The sequence below is a fragment of the Rattus rattus genome, chromosome 7 (assembly GCF_011064425.1).
Source record: "Rattus rattus isolate New Zealand chromosome 7, Rrattus_CSIRO_v1, whole genome shotgun sequence".
Classification (NCBI taxonomy): Eukaryota; Metazoa; Chordata; class Mammalia; order Rodentia; family Muridae; genus Rattus; species Rattus rattus.
In genome coordinates this window covers 16,608,249-16,627,967 of record NC_046160.1, presented here as the reverse complement: position 1 = coordinate 16,627,967, position 19,719 = coordinate 16,608,249, and positions in this window count along the sequence as shown.

Sequence of the window (19,719 nt, the reverse complement as noted above, 5' to 3'; positions counted from 1 at the left end):
TTTGGAGGATTGACCAGGAGGGAATAAAATCTGGAGTGTGTGTGTGTGTGTGTGTGTGTGTGTGTGTGTGTGTGTGTGTGTGTGTGAGAGAGAGAGAGAGAGAGAGAGAGAGAGAGAGAGAGAGAGAAGAGAAAGAAAGAGAAATCTTAATCATGCAAAAGATAAAGGGGTTAATTATTTTTTGGAACTGGTGAAAAGTAGTAATATTTTAAATGACTGAAGAAAGTGTGACAGATTCTTTTCTATAAATGAAACTGACAATATAGTCAAAGAATATCACAGAAAAACAGAAATTTGGAACTCAAGAAAAATCATTTTTATACTAATTATGATACAGAAGTTACAATTATAATATTTCTAAGATACAGAACTTAAGGATCTAGACATATATATCTATAAATGCATGATGGTGGCATATCTTTTATATTTGCCACGGTACCGGTTTTAGATAATAGACTCAATGCATGAAGTGACTTTCGTCTTTCTTAAAGAACTCCAGAAAAGCAATAATGAAAGCTTTATTCAAACCCAACAAATAAATAAAGATGACTCAACAAGCCAGAAATAAAGAGCAATACAATGTTGGGGACTGAGAAATAAAACACAAAATAGATTTATATAGAAATCAGAGTTAAGCTGAAATACACCACTGATCCCCTGGGTCAACTGAAGTAGGCAGGTACATGACACATTCTTAACTAATAATAAAGCCAGGGCCAGGAATCAAGAAAATAGAAACTGTTTAAACATAGTTGACTACTCTCTTTGACTACTTCCCTCTCCCTACTTTGTAATAAGTTTTGGTATTTAATTTCTTCAGAGAAAATTGGGAGATGATTTCATGGTTTTGAGGCAGATTCATAGCAAAGATGCCATGCCAAGAGCAAGGTGACCCTATGTTCTGAAGACCTCATTCAGCTCCATCCCTTCCCATAGCAGATGGATAAGACGATGACTTCCATTCCTTGTGGAGATAGATTAGGACATACTCCTCCAACAAATCTGACCAATTCTAGAAACTAGGCCAAAGTTGCTGACTTTAGAGAAATAGGATGTATCAGTCAGAGATGTGTTACTGCTACAAGTAGCTTTTCTAACCAATTTGGAAGCTAGAAGGGTTTATTTGGGACCACAGCCCCGGGAAGTTCAGTTCCTAATCATTTAGCCCAATTGATTTTGGAATTGTGGTGAGGTAGTATGGCCTGGAAAAATCATGTGACAAAGGAAACTACTGGGTTTGCAGTAACCAGAAAGTGAGAGGAGAGAAGATAGGGCTGGATTTTAATATCTCTTCCTTTTACAAGCTTAAAATCCCCCACCAGTAATACTACAGGCCAGCAACCAATCCCTTAGCATACATTATGACTTTTAAATTAGTTATGGAGGTCAGAAGGATAATAAAAATGCCCACAGTGTCAGGGAAAGCAAACTTTTGGTCAGTATTAAAAAACACTGAGAGCAAAAAGGCTTTATACTCAGCCATGGACCTGACTCCCTAGGCCTTCTCTGATATCCTTGGGAAAAAAGATTGTGCCAGAAATATGTGGTTAGGAATAGAAATAAAGACAGTTTCTTAAGAAAGGAAAAATCACTCCCAAGAATGAGAAGGAACTAGTGAGCTCAGGGAGAGATCATCAAAATCTTTGAACATTGATGTCTACAGACCTTGACACTATGCTGGTATTTTGCACATTTGTATGTGGTGGACTTTCCGTGTGTATGTTGTGTTCCTTAGATGAAGCCCAGGTGTGGAAGGGCTTCTAAGCTTCCTCTGCAAACTGACAGGAACATGCTTAGTTTATTTCTCTATGTATCCCTATTGAAGAAGGGTTTTCCTCCTTACGGTTTCCTCCATCTGTTATATTGTTTCAGTCTCCTGTCCTTACTCTCTGGGCTCTATTCATCAGATGAGACCACTTCCATTGTATTGTTCTTAAACAGGAGACAAATATTTCACAGATATATTTAATAATACAGGTTTTAATGTGTTTCCTGTTTGTTTCTGGAAGATTTTTCAATGAAAAGAAAATGCACAATTTTCAATTTTTTTTAAATCTTAATATTATATGCAAAATAGTCCATTTTATTTCTAAGGAAAAATGTTTATTTCTAGCACACTGAAAACACAAATAAAATATGATTATATTTTCACTCAATAATCAATGACAAATTAGATTTTTTTAAATAAAACAGGAAGCTTTATTAAGAGCTATTTTTATGATATCTGAAGTAAACAATCAACCATGTGATTCTGCACAGAGCTAGTTGTATTATGCTTTGTGGTAGGCCAGGTCATGCAGTGATGATTCATATTACATCAATGAACAAACTGTAAAAAGGATTATTCCAAAGATATATGGCTATAAATTGAAACAGACATGGAACTAATATAAGTAAACTAGGCACGCAGTGTCAGAAAATATTCTAACACCTTAGCCAATCTTCTGAGCACTGCCAGCTAGCTGAGCACAGCGCACAGATTTCAAGAATGTTTGCAAGGGTCCTGGGCTAGCAACTGGGCATCAGCCAGTTCTGTGGCCCACTCTATTAAAAATTCTCTCATATTACCTTTAAAAGTGAAGGACTCTCTCTGTTGCCTGCCATTGGAGCCCTTCCCCAAGCTGGACTGTCTGGTTGGGCCTCAGTGGAAGAAAATGTGCTTAGTCCTTCTGTAACTTCAAGTCACCAGGGCAAGGTAGTAACCAATGGGGCCTTCCCCTTCTCCTTAGAGAAGGGTAGAGAGTAGTGGGGGAAGAGATTTCTAAGCATGGGTCTGGAAGGAGGGGTAGCTGCAATAGGATGCAAAATGAGTGAAGGAATGAATGAATGGATGGATGAATAAATACATAAAAATACATAAAGGGGGAAAAAAGAGCAACTGGAGAGATGGCTCAGTGTCCGAGAGCTCTGACTGTTTTCCTGGGCACCCAAGATTGCTTTCTAGTACCTGAGTCAGATGCCTGCAACTCTGGCTCCTGGGCATCCTTTGCTGGGCTCCCCGTTGTCATCCACAAACACATGGCAGGCACCCACAAACATAAACATGCACATAAATAAAAATAAATAAAACAATATAAAACTAAAGAGTACAGGAGAAGCATATTATCATCCTTCTACATCATCCTCCAGAGAAGCCTAGCTTATTATTGTGGGGCATTGATAATTTGGAATAACAAATGTACAATATTGAGGCAGAAACAGCATAAAACATGTATTGTACATAAATGCATATGCTCATATTTCAATGATTTTATGTCCCCCTCAGAACACATAAACACCTTCCATAGCTCTTTGTCAGCTAGATTAATTTTGTTTTAAATCCCAATGCTGTTTCTTCTCATTTCAAAATGCTTGCATTTTCTCTTACATTTCCCCCTGGGAGGGAGATGATGAATTTCTTTTTTTCCAATAGTGTTTCTTTGGTCTAATCCTTAGGGGAAGTGATTTTTCCTGTTGATTTCTTTGATGCTCATTCTTCACGTGCTTTCCGCATACGTGCTCCTTCTGTGTTTCTATTTTTTTTCCTTTTCAATTACACAGAACTTGGTGATATTACAGAGCCACAGGAAAGCTTCCTTCGATCCCTTGTTTTCAATTATTTTGATTTAATCTCAGATTCAGAGATGTAGTCTTCTCACTGAAGAAATTTCTCACTTTATTATTAGTGTTGAGAACTGTTCCAGGCTGCTGAACGCATTTACATGCAGTTAATGCTGAGGATAGCTGTAGTACATGTCTCAGTCTTCTTGTGGTAGTATTTCATTACTCTCAAGTCCCAATTCTTCCCAGTTCAGGATGTGACTGGGGAGCACTTCAGGTTTTATCTTCAGGATTGTCCCTAGGCAAAGGAGTAACATGATAAATGCAGAAACTGATGAACCAGCAGGCAAAGCTTTGCATCACACAGGCATAGCTGGATGATGAAATCCCTCTGCTATCCTTCCCAGAGAAGGACTGTCACCCTAGATGACTCTGATGTCTGGTGGGAAAAATCGGATGGATCAAATGGTCTTCTTAATGGTTCTGTACAGCAGCCCACAGGATGGTGTGGTACAGAGGCTCTGGAAAGAAATGCAAGGCAGTTTAAGTGCCTCCAGAGAATCCTGGGGGATTTAGAATAAGTCTGAGTCTACATTACAAGATACAAGCCATATCTGTAAACTTGTCTATTTATAAATGACATCATATTCATAAAAATATTAATGTGGAGACCAGGGCTTTCTGTCTACCCTTCTCCATTCTTTCAATGAAATAAAATTATTCAGTGGAAACTTAATCTTAACTACACATACAAGGAGAAACAAAATATATAGATATTTTTAATTTTGATTTTTATTGAATTGTTTGACAATTTCATACACTGATGTAGTTACATTCCATTTGCGCTCATCCTCAGACTATTTCTCAATCTTTCACACTTGTCAGCCATGCCTACTTCCTATGGTGTCTTTCCCTACATTTGTGTTTTTTTCTTTTCTTTCAGGAACCCTTGATTTTAACCAGGAACATCTGTGCGACCAAATGGCTTGAACTACTAATTGGCACAGTGTGGGCTTACCAGTAGGTACACAGGTCCAGCACAAGCACTTCCATTTTCTCTGAGATCGTGTTTTACAGCCATCTCATGTCCCCAAATAGCATTTCAAGACCATTTTCCTTCTTTCTGGCTCTTGCTTTCTGTCAGCACTCTCCTGTGTAAGGCTCCCTAGCTTTAGAGAGGGTGGGCTGAGTGTTTTCTTCTTACCTGAGGACTTGCTTTACCTATTCTCAGCTTCTTACGCAGCCTTCTTTGCCAACTACAAAGAGAATTTTCTTTGATTAAAGATGAGAGTAGCATTTGCCCATAGATATAAACATAAATATTTAAAATAGAGTTTGTCTCCATACCATTTTATCAAAACAACTGTAGTGAATTTTCTGGTTTCGGAATTTCTCATAAATGCAAAAATACCATCTTTCCCAACAAACAGAATATTAAGAACCCTGGCAACCATATGATAATTAAAAATGTGGTGTCCCATGGCTGGGGAGAACACAAGTTTTGCATCCACTCATCTGTTCAAGGACTGTAGAGTTCTGACCTTAAGCACTTGGGAATAAATCAGTATTCCATTTAAAATATTAAAAAAAATTGATGGCTAAGTCTGCCATTTAATACCTCTCAAATCTGATTTTCTTCCTAATAAAGTAGAAAAGTGTGCATGTTTTTATTAATCATTTTTAACTTGTTTGAAAACTTTTGACTGTCATGTAAACCACATGAATATGCAGAGCTGGAACTGCCCTGGTGCTGGCTGATGAAACGAGGTGGACTCCAGGGAAAATTCCATTGCTATGCTGACAATCTACTACAGCTGAGTTTCAGCAAAACATTAGATTAGTTGTTATCTAAGCTCTCCTTCTGGCTTCATTTTATGTGAGTGATACAATCCTTGAAGGAAAATATACAGACTTTGAGAGCCCAAATACCAGGCCCAAGTGGAATGTGACAGGAGCCCACAGGACCCAGAAACCATAGAGCAGCTAGGGACAGAATCCTGGTTTTCATCTGTGCCCCTGGCTTGACCCTGTGCCACATCTATCTGGACCCCAATCCTATCTCCCACGCCAGGCCCACCCTGTACCCCAGTCCTGACTAGAGACAGCAGATCTCCCAGTAGTACTAACACACCAATAAGCACAGGAGTGCTGGCACACCGAAGACCCATAGGCTTACAGGCTCACAGGAGGGACAAGCTCCAGTCAGAGAGAGCAAAACCAGCTAATTCCAGAGATAACCAGATGGCAAGAGGCAATCCCAACAAAATAAGCTACAGAAACCAAGGCCATCTAGTATCATCAGAACCCCGTTCTCCCACCACAGCAAGCCCTGTATACCCCAACACACCTGAAAAACAAGATTCTAACTTAAAATCACATTTCATGGTGAGGATAGAAGAAAGAAATAACTCCCCTAAAGAAACACAGGACAACACAGGTAAACAGGTAGAAACACTTAAAGAGGAAACCCATAAGTCCTTAAAGAAATATAGGAAAACACAACAAAATATGTGAAGGAATTGAACAAAAGCATTCAGGATCTCAAAATGGAAATAGAAACAATAAAGAACACACAAAGGAGACAACTCTGGGGATAGAAAACCTAGGAATCATAGATGTAAACATCACCAACAGAATACAAGAAATACAAGAGAGAATCTCAGGGGCAGAAGATACCATAGAAAAACATTGACACAGCCATCAAAGAAAATGCAAAATTAAAAAAGCTCCTAACTCCAAACATCCAGGAAATTCAGGACACAATGAGATGATCAAACATACCTATATTAGGTATAGAAGAGAGCAAAGATTCACAATTCAAAGTGCCAGTAAATATTTTCAACAAAGTTGTAGAAGAAAATGTCCCTAACCTAAAGAAAGAGATGCCCATAAACATACAAGAAGCCGGCAGAACTCCAAATAGAAAAGAAATTCCTCCATCACATAATAGTCAAAACACCAAATGCACAAAACAAAGAAAGAATATTAAAAGCAGTAGCGAAAAAAGGTCAAGTAACATATAAAAGGCAGACCTATCGAATTTCACCAGAACTTTGCAACAGAGACTATGAAAGCTAGAAGACCCTGGGCAAATGTCATACAGACCCTAAGAACAAAATGCCAGTCCTAGCATAGGTCTTAATTACCATAGATGGTGAAGCCAAGATATTCCATGACAAATCCAAATTTACACAGTATCTTTCCACAAATCCAGCCCTATAAAGGATAATGTTAAACTCCAACACAAGGAGAGAAAGTACAAATGAGAAAAAGCAAGAAATTAATCTTCTCACAACAAAGTGAAAGAAGATAGCCACATAAACATAATTCTACCTCTAACAACAAAAATGACAGGAAGCGGCAATCACTATTTCTTAATATCTCTTAACACCAATGCATTCAATTCCTCAATTAAAAAGACATAGACTAACAGAATGGATACATATACAGGATCAAGCATTTTGCTCCATATAGGAAACACAGCTCAGTGACGACGGAAGACACTACAGAAAAAAAATTTTTCAAGCAAATGGTCCGAACAAAGAAGCTGGAGTAGCCATTTTAATATCAAATAAAATCGACTTTCACCTGAAAGTTATCAAAAAAGATGAGGAAGGATATTTCATACTCATCAAAGGAACAATTTACCAAGATGAAATCTGAATTCTGAACATCTATGCCCCAAATGCTAGGGCACTCACATTCATAAAAGAAGCTTTGTTTCAGCTCAAATCACACATTGCACCTCATACAATAAGAGTGGGAGACTTCAACACCCCACTCTCACCAATGGACAGATCATGGAACAGAAACTAAACAGAGGCACAGTGAAAGTAACAGAAGTTATGAACCAAATGGAATAGATAGATAGATAGATAGATAGATAGATAGATAGATAGATAGATAGATAGATAGATAGTTAGATAGTTAGATAGATAGAGAACATTTCATCCTAAAATCATTCCTTACGTTCTGAATTCTCTCTCTTTCTTAGCATGAGACAAAGCAGTACAGACTCATGGAAAAAGCATGAACACAAAATCAGGATATCCCTATATTAAACTCTTTACACTACTAGTATTTGTGGCCCATCAGACAAACCAAGTAACTTCTTTTAATCTTAAAATATTTATAAACACCAGTTATCTTATAATACTGCTGTAAAGGCTTTACTTCATATATAAAAATTACGTAGAAAAATAATTTTGAACTATATTGAAATTTTTACTGTCTATATTTCTAGGTAACATCAACATCTCATCCAGTTTTACCCAAATGACATCTTGTGGTCTGAGTCATTTGGGAAATGAATCCTACCATTGGATCATCCTCAGACAAACCACCAGAGCAACTTAAGTCTCAAAAAATTGTCTTTTAAGGCTTTCCCTTAGCTAAGCATCTCCTGCTTATATGAGTTCCTTAACAAGAAAAGCATCGTCTTGCTTTTATACAGTCCAGAAGAGAAAAGAGATAAGTTCATAAGTTACCACTTAACCAAGTAGAAGTTAACTTTCTCATCTGAGTCTCTGTCAAGTGTTATAATCTCCTTTTTTATACATGTGCCTGCAATGCTCCTGTCTACCCTCCTACCTATAAGGAAACTCAAATATCACTTGAGAATAAGTTTACACTCTACGTGTTTCCAAGATTTTCTGCCCACTTCTGTCTATATCAAGTCTTCAGACTTTAAATTTTTAATGTTCTCTGACATAGACATTCCACCTCCCTAATGTAATCACTTACCCATTATCATTCTGAGAGAAATGCTGTTTTACTGTGTCTTGTAAGAAAGTTTAAAATTGTGCTGTGAATTTCAGCCATTTCAATTGTACAAATAAATCCAACAGAAAACAATGTCGATTGAAAACATCTCAAAGACTTTTAAGTGCCAAACTGATAATTTTTGGGTGTCTGTTCCAAGGTTCTAATTTCCATACCCCAAGAGAATTAATTTTGCTTTCACTTACTATTATCCATGTATCCTATTAAACCATTATGAGGGCTGCTGTTGCTTTCTTGGTTGATTTCTTGGTTATTTGAAATGTTCCAAGTACCGGAAAAAATCAGTCTGCAGAGACAAGCACAGGAGCAGACATTAGCCTTTGCCTGAAGTTACACACACACACTAGCAGTGTCTATGCAATATTTATTTTGCTTTTCAAAATAGATGTCTTTCTTCCCTAAGGCTGTAAGCCTAACCCCCTTTTTTCTCAGAACAAAATGCTGTTTGTGGCAGGAGGAAGACAATGGAAGAGTTGCAGTAGTGATCTGAGGTAAACAGTAACAGAAAATTTCCAGCTATTTGAAGATCTGAACAAATTCTAGAGACAAAAGCTAAATCAGAGTATTATGGGTGAAGCATGTAGTCTCAAAATGGAAAATTACTGCCTTTCAAGGACTTATTTTAAATATCAAGCTCTTCCTAGACATTTAAAATTATAGGTGGCTTTGTCAAAGTATGTCATTTTGTTCAAGAAGCAAAAAAAAGTGATACATACCACTATAGTATTATATTTTCCAGACTGTGATATAGGGTTTCATGTAGACCAGGTTGGCTTGAGTGTATTTTGCTGTATAGTTGAAGATGACCTTGAACTTCTAGCCTTATTGTCTGCACCTCTCAAATGATGGGATACAGGTATGCACCTCCAAACTAGGCAATTCCTACACTTCTAAAAAGGCACTTTCTAACTTTCAATTACAGAGACATCCCAAGAGTTAATAATTTAGTTGATATGAATGGAATGAGCAAAAAGAAACCAAAAAAAAAAAAAAAAACAGAAAACAAAAAACATCAAGTTGAGCATTAAGAAGAACTATAAAGGCCCTCAGAGTTCTGAATCTACGTGGAAAGCATTTTCTCCAGTACATCATCTTTCCCGCAGTATTTTTCAGTCTTCAAGTGTTCAGTTAATAAAATGGTTTTCAGATAAATCATGCCAGTGCTCCCTGTCTTATGATAATGAAGAAAATTGTTGTCTACATGACAAGTCTAAGTTAATAGAAAACAATAGAAATAGATACTAAGACTATTGGCCACAAACAGATGACAAATTTGTAAAGGACTGAGCTGCCGGGCTCTCTACCTGATGGGATTTATTGCTTTACATCATAACTGCAATTAAACTAATCAGGCAAAAATTTTTGGTATCTTCCTTATATCTGAAAAATCTCTTTCCCCAATGATTCTTCTGGTTAAATGTTCTCTCTAAGGCACCTTCCCCCAAAAAGTTTTTTTTTTCTGCCTAGAGCTGAGGATAATGATGCATCTTTATTTGCCTTAATAGTAGAAGTTAAATATGGATAAAACATTCTATTGCCTTATTATTCCAAGGATTTTTCTTTCTGATTCCTGTAGCAAACAATTTGCTTTCATTCCCTGCCTTCCTATCAGGAGTCATTAATGAAAAGCCACTAGTGTGGAATGAACCTGACAAACAGTTATCCTAAAGACGCAGAGGACATGCAAGTTCCAAGCAGTCTAAAAGCTGAAAATGCTCATGTATCCAAAAGGCAGGACCAAGGAAAACTCCAGTCCACGATCACAAGATTTATTTCCAATCTCTACCTAGTTCTGAAAATTAACAAATGGCATGGAACAGATGTTTGAAACTTTGCTCAAAATCAGTGAAATCCAATATTGTGAAAGCTAATTAATTTTTCCCAGAAAAATTTGGAGCAGTCACTCAGCTAAAGATATAAAGAATATGGCTGTGTCTCCAGCACACAGACTACTTCATAACTTGTGCCTAGAAAGTGCATCTCTTAAAATTGAATCAAATAACAGCATCATTCCATCTGGATAACCCCAAAGAATGATGACTGAAATCTGAGAAGCCTGAGATATCCTCCAATCATCTTGAGATGAAAGAAACCACAGAAACATAAAGAGATAGAGGGAAAAGCTAAGTAATGATTTAGAATTAAGAGAGGACAGATGATCATATGAGATAATTCCATCTACTGATGGAATTAAGGACATTTTAGATTATCATTTGCAAGACTCTTTGTAGTTTACTTAATATGAAGTAATGATAGACATTAAATTTTGACCATTGCTATGATCATGTGCATTTTTTGAAGCAGGGTATCAGTATGTAAACAAGATGACCTTGACCTCACAGAGATCAGGTTGCCTCTTTCTCAAGTGTCAAGACACTTTGTGAACAAAGGGAACCTTGAACAAGGCTCCAGGAAAAGAGGCAGAGGGCCTTTTACCTCAGGTGCACTTCATTCCCTGGATTGTTCTAGGAAGAAATTGTGTGCCTCCTGCTACAAACATTTATATTCAGTTTATAAGACTTGATTATTCTTGTTAGATGTCAGAACATAGCTACAGTAGCAAGGTCTGGTAAAAGGATATGCTGGGTGCTGTCCTCAGTGTACTCTTAATAAATATGGCCTTTCTGCCTTGCTTTTGTGCTTTCCCAGATATAATCTATTATGTGTGCCAGGCAATTATGTTTAAATTGGTCTGTTCTGAGGTAGTTCTGGGAAAAGGCTGCTCTGTTACTATCAGTAGGTGCTTCCTGGTGTTTATTTACATATTTTTCTGATCATGTTTTTCCTCAGATTATTGCTTTCTGTGTTCCATTTGTGTATAAAAGTACACTGAAACTACAGTAAGGTGGCATACACCATTAGACAGTAGTCTGCCCCATCTTTAAGGTCTGCCATATCTATTTGGTACTGTCACTTTTCGAGGCAGGAATTTTGCCTTCTTCCTTCTAGAATTAGAAAAGCACTGTTTCTATCTAAACTGTAAGTTGTGTAGAAGCTTTGGAGACGCTATTTGTATGTTGACAGCTTTGGGGCATTTGTAAGTTCAGTGGTCATACCCAAGCATGAAGAAGAGTGTCATATGCTATGTGCCCTTCCTTGAGTGGTAAGCAATGCTCTTTCAGATTTTGAGTTTTACAAAAAATGGAAGATAATCTTGAGAATTGAAAAGAAAGTAGCATCCAACTGAAGAAATTATGTAAAAAGAATATTCAGCTGACAGTGTGATCTGAGCTTCCCTTAGTCCCTATTAGAAGCACCACCTATTTTCAATATGATTCCACTTTCCTTAGTCTAATACATTAATCCTCAAATATGGACTAAACCTAAACTAAACACTAATTAAATTGAACTAAAATTTCTGGTGTCAAGGGCATGCTCTATCATAGTTACAGGGCTCAGAAGGACATGGTACACAGAGATACTAAAGTATGTCCAAGGTGAATTGATACTTAGGAATGCATCTATGCAATGTAATGTTCATACCAAAGGAGTCAAATCCACAAAGAAGCATAATGGCATTGTGAGAAGAAGGAAAAACTGTAGACATGTGTGCACTGAAAAGGTGAAGAGGGAGGCAGCAACGCAGATGTTTTCCTAACCAGCACCATCATCAGAATTTGCACCCCATCAAGTGCTCATGAAGGAGAATGTAGAATGTACTGCCAGCTGTACTAGGAAATACGCTACAAAAAGCTACAAAGGTTTAGAAGACAGGGAAAGTCCTCAGTTCCAATGGGACTTTTGTTTCAAAAAAAAAAAAAAAAGGCCTGTGACTTACGAAAAGAAAAACATGAAAGGTATGAGGTCCTCTGGTCCCATTGCCCTCATCATATTTGGACTACATGTCCAACACCCTGCATCACTGAGAGTCCTATTTCTATAGATATAGGGAGGTTCATATCTTTAATATGACATGTTTCTTAACATTTTAATTTCATGTCTTGAAACTTTTTATTTTCTTTCTGACTTTGAGGTTGGGTCTCATTTCATAGCCTGAGCTTGTACATAAATGCCTACGTAATGCCGGCAGGCCTCAAACTTCTGTCAGTCCTTCCACCTCAGGTTCCAAAGCAATGATCATTTTCTAAATTCTTTAAAACTACTAATTATAAGAAGATTGGTTAATTTTTATTTATTATGGGAGGAATTAAATATCCATTATTTTCATTTGTATTTTAATAGAGGCAACTAAAACTTTTCCATTTATAACCTCACGTAGAAAACATAATTAAAATGAGCAAAATATTTAAACTCCAAGACTTGGCCTTTATTTGTATAAAATGATAATTTTACAGAACCAATAAGAAAGTTGGAGACGACAAATGTTCTGAACACATTTGGTAACGATTAGTTCTCACAAATAACTAATGGTTCAGAAAGGTCTTTACGTGATGGATTTGAAGATTCTTTATCAAATATTCACCAAAGCCCCTCAAAAACATCAATCAACAGAGCATGAAAACAACTTTCAAAATCAGTGCTGCCCACAGAGCTGTTTTAGAGTGTCTTAACAACAGCGCACGGCTGTATCTTAATCACTATTATGTACAGTTTTTATTGTAAGAAGCACACAATACTGAGTGCTCCAAGTGGGTCATTTAAAAGAGAAAGCATTGAAATCAACAAATTTAGGCATTGCAGGTAAACATACATAAAATGGTTTTCCAGGAAACTGCATTAATTGTAATAGAATGAGCACATAATTGAGTAATTTTATGGAGCAAAAATAGAAGCAAGTCAGCCCTTTCAATAAACACTAAATGACTACTATGAGAAGTTCACTAGGAATCAGGAGGGTGTCAGGCCGTAGTACTTATGCTGGAGATCTGATCTCCTCAAGCCCATCAATCCTGTCACCCAGATAGACACAACACCTGGGTAGAGATAACATGATGACAGACACTGCCTGTTTGAAGGTGTAAAAGAGGGAAACCCTTAAAGAGGTATGAGGTATGGAATTTCAAAAAGAGGAGATGTTAACGTGGACAGTGACTCAAAATGCTGATGATATGGCTGTACTAGGAAGATGAATGCAAAGACTGGAAGGACTTGCTGAGGAAAGCAGGCTAAAGCTTTAAGACAGAACACACTATAGTAATTTCTTTGAGTTTTATCCAAGTGTTTGGTGAATACTGGGTCAATTAAAGGTAATGTGAAACAAAAATTACCCTTGTTCTTCTGCAGCATTGCAAAATGAACAAACAAACGAATTGGATCTCTCCAGGATTGTGGATCTGAGTGCAAATCAATAAAGCCTTTTTGGAAAAAACATTTCACAGTGCATATATCTGTCTAACCCAGGACTTTTATGTTAGTAACTGCTTAACATGAATGAATGCTTCTGTCATCCAGTAACAGGGGTGGAAAAGCCTGTAGCAGCTGTGTATGATGTCATATAGAGAAAGCTGTCTTAGAACACATGGGGTTTGTGTATGGATTGGGGTTTTCTATAAATCTTCAAGGTGATCAAAACAAAAATCTTCCCCGGATCTAGTGATGTATATTTTGGTCATTTGTGAGTTTGAGTCAATCAAAAGAAAGTCATATTAAAGTTTGTCTACTCATAAAAATGTCAAGAGAGCATAGAGTTACCATTAGTCATAATTATTTTGTTGAAATATAAAATGAATTTGATCTTTCTATTCAACTGAGAATGTTTAAATTTGGTTATTAATAGATATACTTATTTCAAACTTCAAAGGTGTTCACCTGAGGAGCAGGCAAAGCAGGAGACGAAGTTTTTAAAAAGGGATTTGTTATTTTAAAGGTACAATTATTATTAAAGCAGCTTGAAAGTACTAAAAAATCAAAGCTAATTCATGAAGCTGTGAGGACTTGTTACAACCCGAGGTATACAGTGGAGAGGGAAAAAAGGAGTCCATAACCAGACAGGGAGTAATTTTCTTTGCTCATTTCTGATACTCATATTTTGAGCATTTGCCCATGCTATTCAAAATGTTAATTCTATTCTATCACTAAGTCATCAAGAATGCATGCACATAAATAAATTTAATTTATCTGTCAAATATGTGCTTATTTTTATTACAGTTATATATCACTTCACATATGTACTGTGTATGTGTGGGCATTATGAGACAGGTTTAAAATACATTGAGGTTTTAGACATTTGCCACAGATTAAATATTCAACTTTAATGAAAGTCATTAGGCAAATGTAATTACTTCAGAAGGTATTTGCTTAGAGTACTAGATTATGGAACTGGTTCTTTTGCTGATTTGCTTATTGGAAGGAACTGAAGTCAAGAAGTTTAGGCACACCTATATTACAGGTTGGAGGAGAGGGGGAAATTGATTTAAATAAGAATGAAACTGGCCTATGAGTAATAAAACCTCTTTTTCACCTTCTATAATAAAAGTACCACAATTCAAATTTATAGAAATCGAGAGGTAAAGGCAATGATCATCCTCCTTTGATGTTGCTTCACAGGTTAGATTTCTAGTAGATTGGCCTACCATGAGGTATCATCCCTGTGGTATCAGACAATGTAGCAATCACTGTCTACTGTACAATCAGGTTAGGTCTTTGTTCATTAATTAATAGAATATCACTGGAACTGTTGCATAGCATGAGCATCATTTTATAGGAAAATTATTTTCATGAACATCATAGTCATTTTGCATGTTAATGGGGAAAGTAGTATTAGGTTTAAAGAGAATTAACCATGCTATATTTTATCTCAGTAATTATCTAACCATGTTTAGCTAAACCTGATAGCTTAGTATCTGTAATTATTGGACATATTAAAAGCAGCCAGGCTGATCTGTACACACTCAGACATGGAGATCAGCACTAAAATATCACTCAATCATTTTCCATTATACTATGCAGCATTAGCCACTATTATTGCAGAATGAAGTCTCAATAAACACTTACTGATAAAGAAGAAATGTCAGGAATGATACTTGATCTTTTTTATATCCTTGCATCTACATTTCCCTTCTTGTGGGGTGTTCATTACTTCAATTCATCTGGTTTTATTAGTTAAATTTGTACCAATTCTCAACATAAATGTATGTCCAGTACAAATATAGAGACTCACGATATGCAGAGATTAAAAGACCATGTACACTCTGTCCTAAATGCAAGGTCTCCATCAAATCCTCCTTGCAGCCCAGGAAAGTCTGGAAGAAGAGGAGGAAAGATTATAAGAGACAGAGGTGATGGAGGACATCAAGAAATGAAGCCTTCTAAACACAACAGGACTAACACAATATGAACTCACAATGCTATGGCAGCATCCATTGACCTGCATGGTTATGCACCACATAGGGTCCCAGCATTGAGAGAGGAGGTAGACACGTGTCCCCAACCCTAACCCAGAAGCTATGTCCAAATGATAACCACTCACAAATGAAATGAATCAGTTTTCTCCAAAAGGATCTCAGTGGATGTACAAAATACCCTCAAAGGTAATCCCAATGCCTAGCAGTAGATGGCTAACTGAAAACACACAGTGGTATCTTCTAGATGTTCTTTACTATGTAAGATTTATTATGGCATCCAATTTGGTGTTTTTGGGGAATTGTTTTGTATATGTACATGTGGCTGAGTGTCTACTTGTGTATACTGTGCCTTTATTATGGCTCTGTTTCTTCTGGTTCTTTTGTTCGATTCCAGTTTTGTTGGTTTTGTTTTAACTTATTTTATTACTATTATTTAGACACCTGTAGGGCCTTATTTTCAGTGAGAGTCAGAAGGGTGTGGATTCCAATAGAAGGGAAGGTTGGGGGATCTCAGAGGAGTTCAGGGAGAGAAGACCAAATCTGAATATATTGTATAAAATAATAAACTATTTTCAATATGAGATACTCAAAGCAATCCCACTAAAATCAGTGATAAGAAAGGGCTGACCACTCTCCCCATATGTACTAAATATAGTACTAAAAGTCCTAGCTAGAGGAGTAAGACAACAAAATGAGATCAAAGAGATACAAATTAGCAAGGAAGAAATCATGTTATCAATATTTAAAGACTATATGATGATATACATAAGCAAAAATTCTACCAAAGAACTCCCACAGATGATAAACAACTTCACAAAAGTGACTGGACATAAAATTAATTCAAACAAATCAGGTGATAAACAGGCTGGGAAATAAAATTAGGGAACAGTACACTTCACAATAGTAACAAATAATAGAAAAATATCTTGGTGTAACTCTAATCAAATCTATAAGGCAAGAACTTCCTGTCTCACAAGAAAGAAATCGAAGAATATCTCAGAAAATGGAGAAATCTCCCATGCTCACAGATTCGTAGAATTAACATAGGAAAAAGGGCCATCCTACCAAAAGCAATCTAGAGATTCAGTGCAATCCCTATCAACATTCAAACACTATTCTTCACAGACATGGAAAGAGCAATTCTCAATTTCATATGGAAAAACAAAAAAACCCCGAGATAGCAAAAACAATTTTTCTTTTTTTATTTGTTTGTTTATTTATTTTTACACTCCAGATTTTTTTCTTTTTTTCCTCCATCTTTATTAAATAGGGTATTTCTTATTTATATTTCAATCGTTATTACCTTTCCTTGTTTCCAGGCCAACATCCCCATAACCTCTCCCCTTCCCCTTCTATATGGTTGTTCCCCTCCTCCTCATCCCCCCATTATCACCCTCCCTCCAACAATCATGTTCACTGTGGGTTCAGTCTTGGCAGGACCAAGAGCTTCCCCTTCCACTGATGCTCTTACTAGGCTATTCATTGCTACCTATGCAGTTGGAGCCCAGGGTCAGTCCATGTATAGTCTTTGGGTAGTGGTTTAGTCCCTGGAAGCTCTGGTTGGTTGGCATTGTTGTTCATATGGAGTTTCAAGCCCCTTCAAGCTCTTTCAGTCCTTTCTCCGATTCCTTCAACGGGACACTCCAGATTTTATTCCCCTCCTGGTCCATGCCCCCGAGAGTTCCACATCTCATAACTTCTCCCAGACCCCTGTACTCCACCTCCTCAACCCACCCCTGTCTCCACAAGAATGTCCCCACACCACCCACACCACTAGACCTCAAAACTTACTGGGGCCTCCAGTCTCTTGAAGAATAGGTGCATCTTCTCAGACTGAACCCAGACCCTAGAGTCCTCTTCTGTATATGTGTTGGAGGTCTCATCTCAACTTGTTTCTGATGCCTGGTTTGTGATCCAGTGTCTAAGAGTTCTTGGGGGTCCAATTGGGACTGTTGGTCATCCTACAGGAGTGCCCTCCTCCTTAGCTTACATCAGCCTTTTCTTAATTCAATCAGTAGCTTCTGTTCATTGGTTGGGTTCACATATATGTATCTGACTCTGTCAACTGTTTGTTGGGTCGTTTGGAGAGCAGTCATGATCGGTCCCTTTTGTGAACGCCCCATAGCTTCAGGAATGGTGTCAGATCTTGGGGCCTCTCCTGGAGCTGGATTTTTGGGCCTGTCTCTGGACCTTCTTTTCCTCAGGCTCTTCTCCATTTCCATCCCTGCAGTTCCTTCAGACAGGAAGAATTATGGGTCAGAGTTTTGGCTGTGGGACAGCAACCCCATCCCTCACTTGTTACCCTGTCATTCTGCTGGAGGTAGATTCAATAAGTTCCCTCTACCCACTGTAGGGCCTTTCATCTAGCGTCCCCTGCTTTGAGTCCTGAGAGTCGCTCCCATCCAAGGTCTTTGGTACATTCTAGAGGGTCGTCCAAACCCCCTTCCTCCCTAGGTCGCCTGTTTCCATTCTTTCAGCTGGTCCTCAGGGGTTCAGCCCTTTCCCCCCCACCCAATATCATATCATGTTCCCCTTTCCCCACACTCACCCCCATCTCCATTCCCTCCCATGTCCCTTCCTCCCTCCACCTTGTGGTTGCTTTCTTCTCCCTTCCAAGAAGAACTGAGGTGTCCTCACTTGGGTCCTTCAGCTTGATGAACTTTTTGAGTTCTGTTGACTGTATCTTGGGTATTCTGTACTTTTTTTTTTTTTTTGCTAATATCCACTTATTACTGAGAATGTACCATGCATGTCCTTTTGGGTCTGAATTACCTCACTCAGGAAGACATTTTCTAATTCCATTCATTTTGCCTGCAAAACTCAGGATGTTCCTCACTCTTAATAGCTGAGTAGTATTCCATTGTGTAAATGAACATTTTCTGTATCCATTCTTCTATCGTGGGACATCTGGGTTGTTCCCAGCTTCTTGCTATCCCAAATAAGGACTCTATGAAAATAGTAGAACACGTGCCTTTGTGGAATCTTTGAAGTATGTTCCCAAGAGTGATATTTCTGGGTCTTCAATAGTGGTATGTCTAGTTCCAATTTTCCAAGGAACCTCTAAATTGATTTGCAGAGCGGTCCTAACAGTTTGCAATCCCACAAGCAATGGAGGAGTGTTCCTTTCTCCACATTCTCACCAACATGTGTTGTCACCTGAGGTTTTGAACTTAGCCATTCTGACTGGTGTAAGGTGGAACCTGAGGGTCATTTTGATTTGCATTTCTCTGATCACTAAAGACTTTGAGCATATTGTTAGGTGCTTCTCAGGCATTCAAGTTTCCTTTGTTGTGAATTCTATGTTTAGTTCTATACCCTACTTTTTTGATTGGGTTGTTTGGTTTTGTGGTAGTAAGTTTCTTGAGTTCTTTATATATGTTGGATATTAGACCTCTATTAAATGTGGGGTTAGTGAAGATTTTTTCCCAATCTGTAGGATGCCAATTTGTCTTATTGACTATGTTCTTTGCTTTACAGAAGATTCCCAGTTTCATGAGGTCCTGTTTATCAATTCTTGATCTTAGAGCATGAGTCATTGGAGTTCTGTTTAGGAAATTTCTGCCTGTACCAATGAGTACAAGGCTCTTTCCCACTTTTTCTCCTAGTACATTCAGTGTATCTGGTTTTATGTTGAGGTCCTGGATCCACTTGGACTTAAGCTTTGTGCATAGTGACAAATATAGGTCTATTTTCATTTTTCTATGTACAAACAGCCAGTTAGACCAGCTCCATTTATTGAAGATTCGTTCTTGTCTCCATTATGTAGTTTTGACTTCTTTGTCAAAGATCAAGTGTACATAAGTGTGTAGTTTTATTTCTGGGTCTTCAATTCTTTTCCATTGACCAACCTGTCTGTGTCTGTACCAATACCATGCAGTTTTTATCACTATTGCTATGTAGTAGAGCTTAAGGTCAGGGATTCTCCTAGATGTTCTTTTATTGTTAAGAATTGTTTTTGCTATTCCGGGTTTTTTGTCTTTCCAGATGAATTTCAGATTTGCTCTTTCCACATAATTAAAGAATTGTGTTGGGATTTTGATGGGAATTGCATTGAATTTGTAGATTGGTAGGATGACCATCTTTACTATGTTAATTTTGCCAACCCATGAGCATGGGAGATCTCTTGAGAGACTTGAAATTCTTATCATAAGGA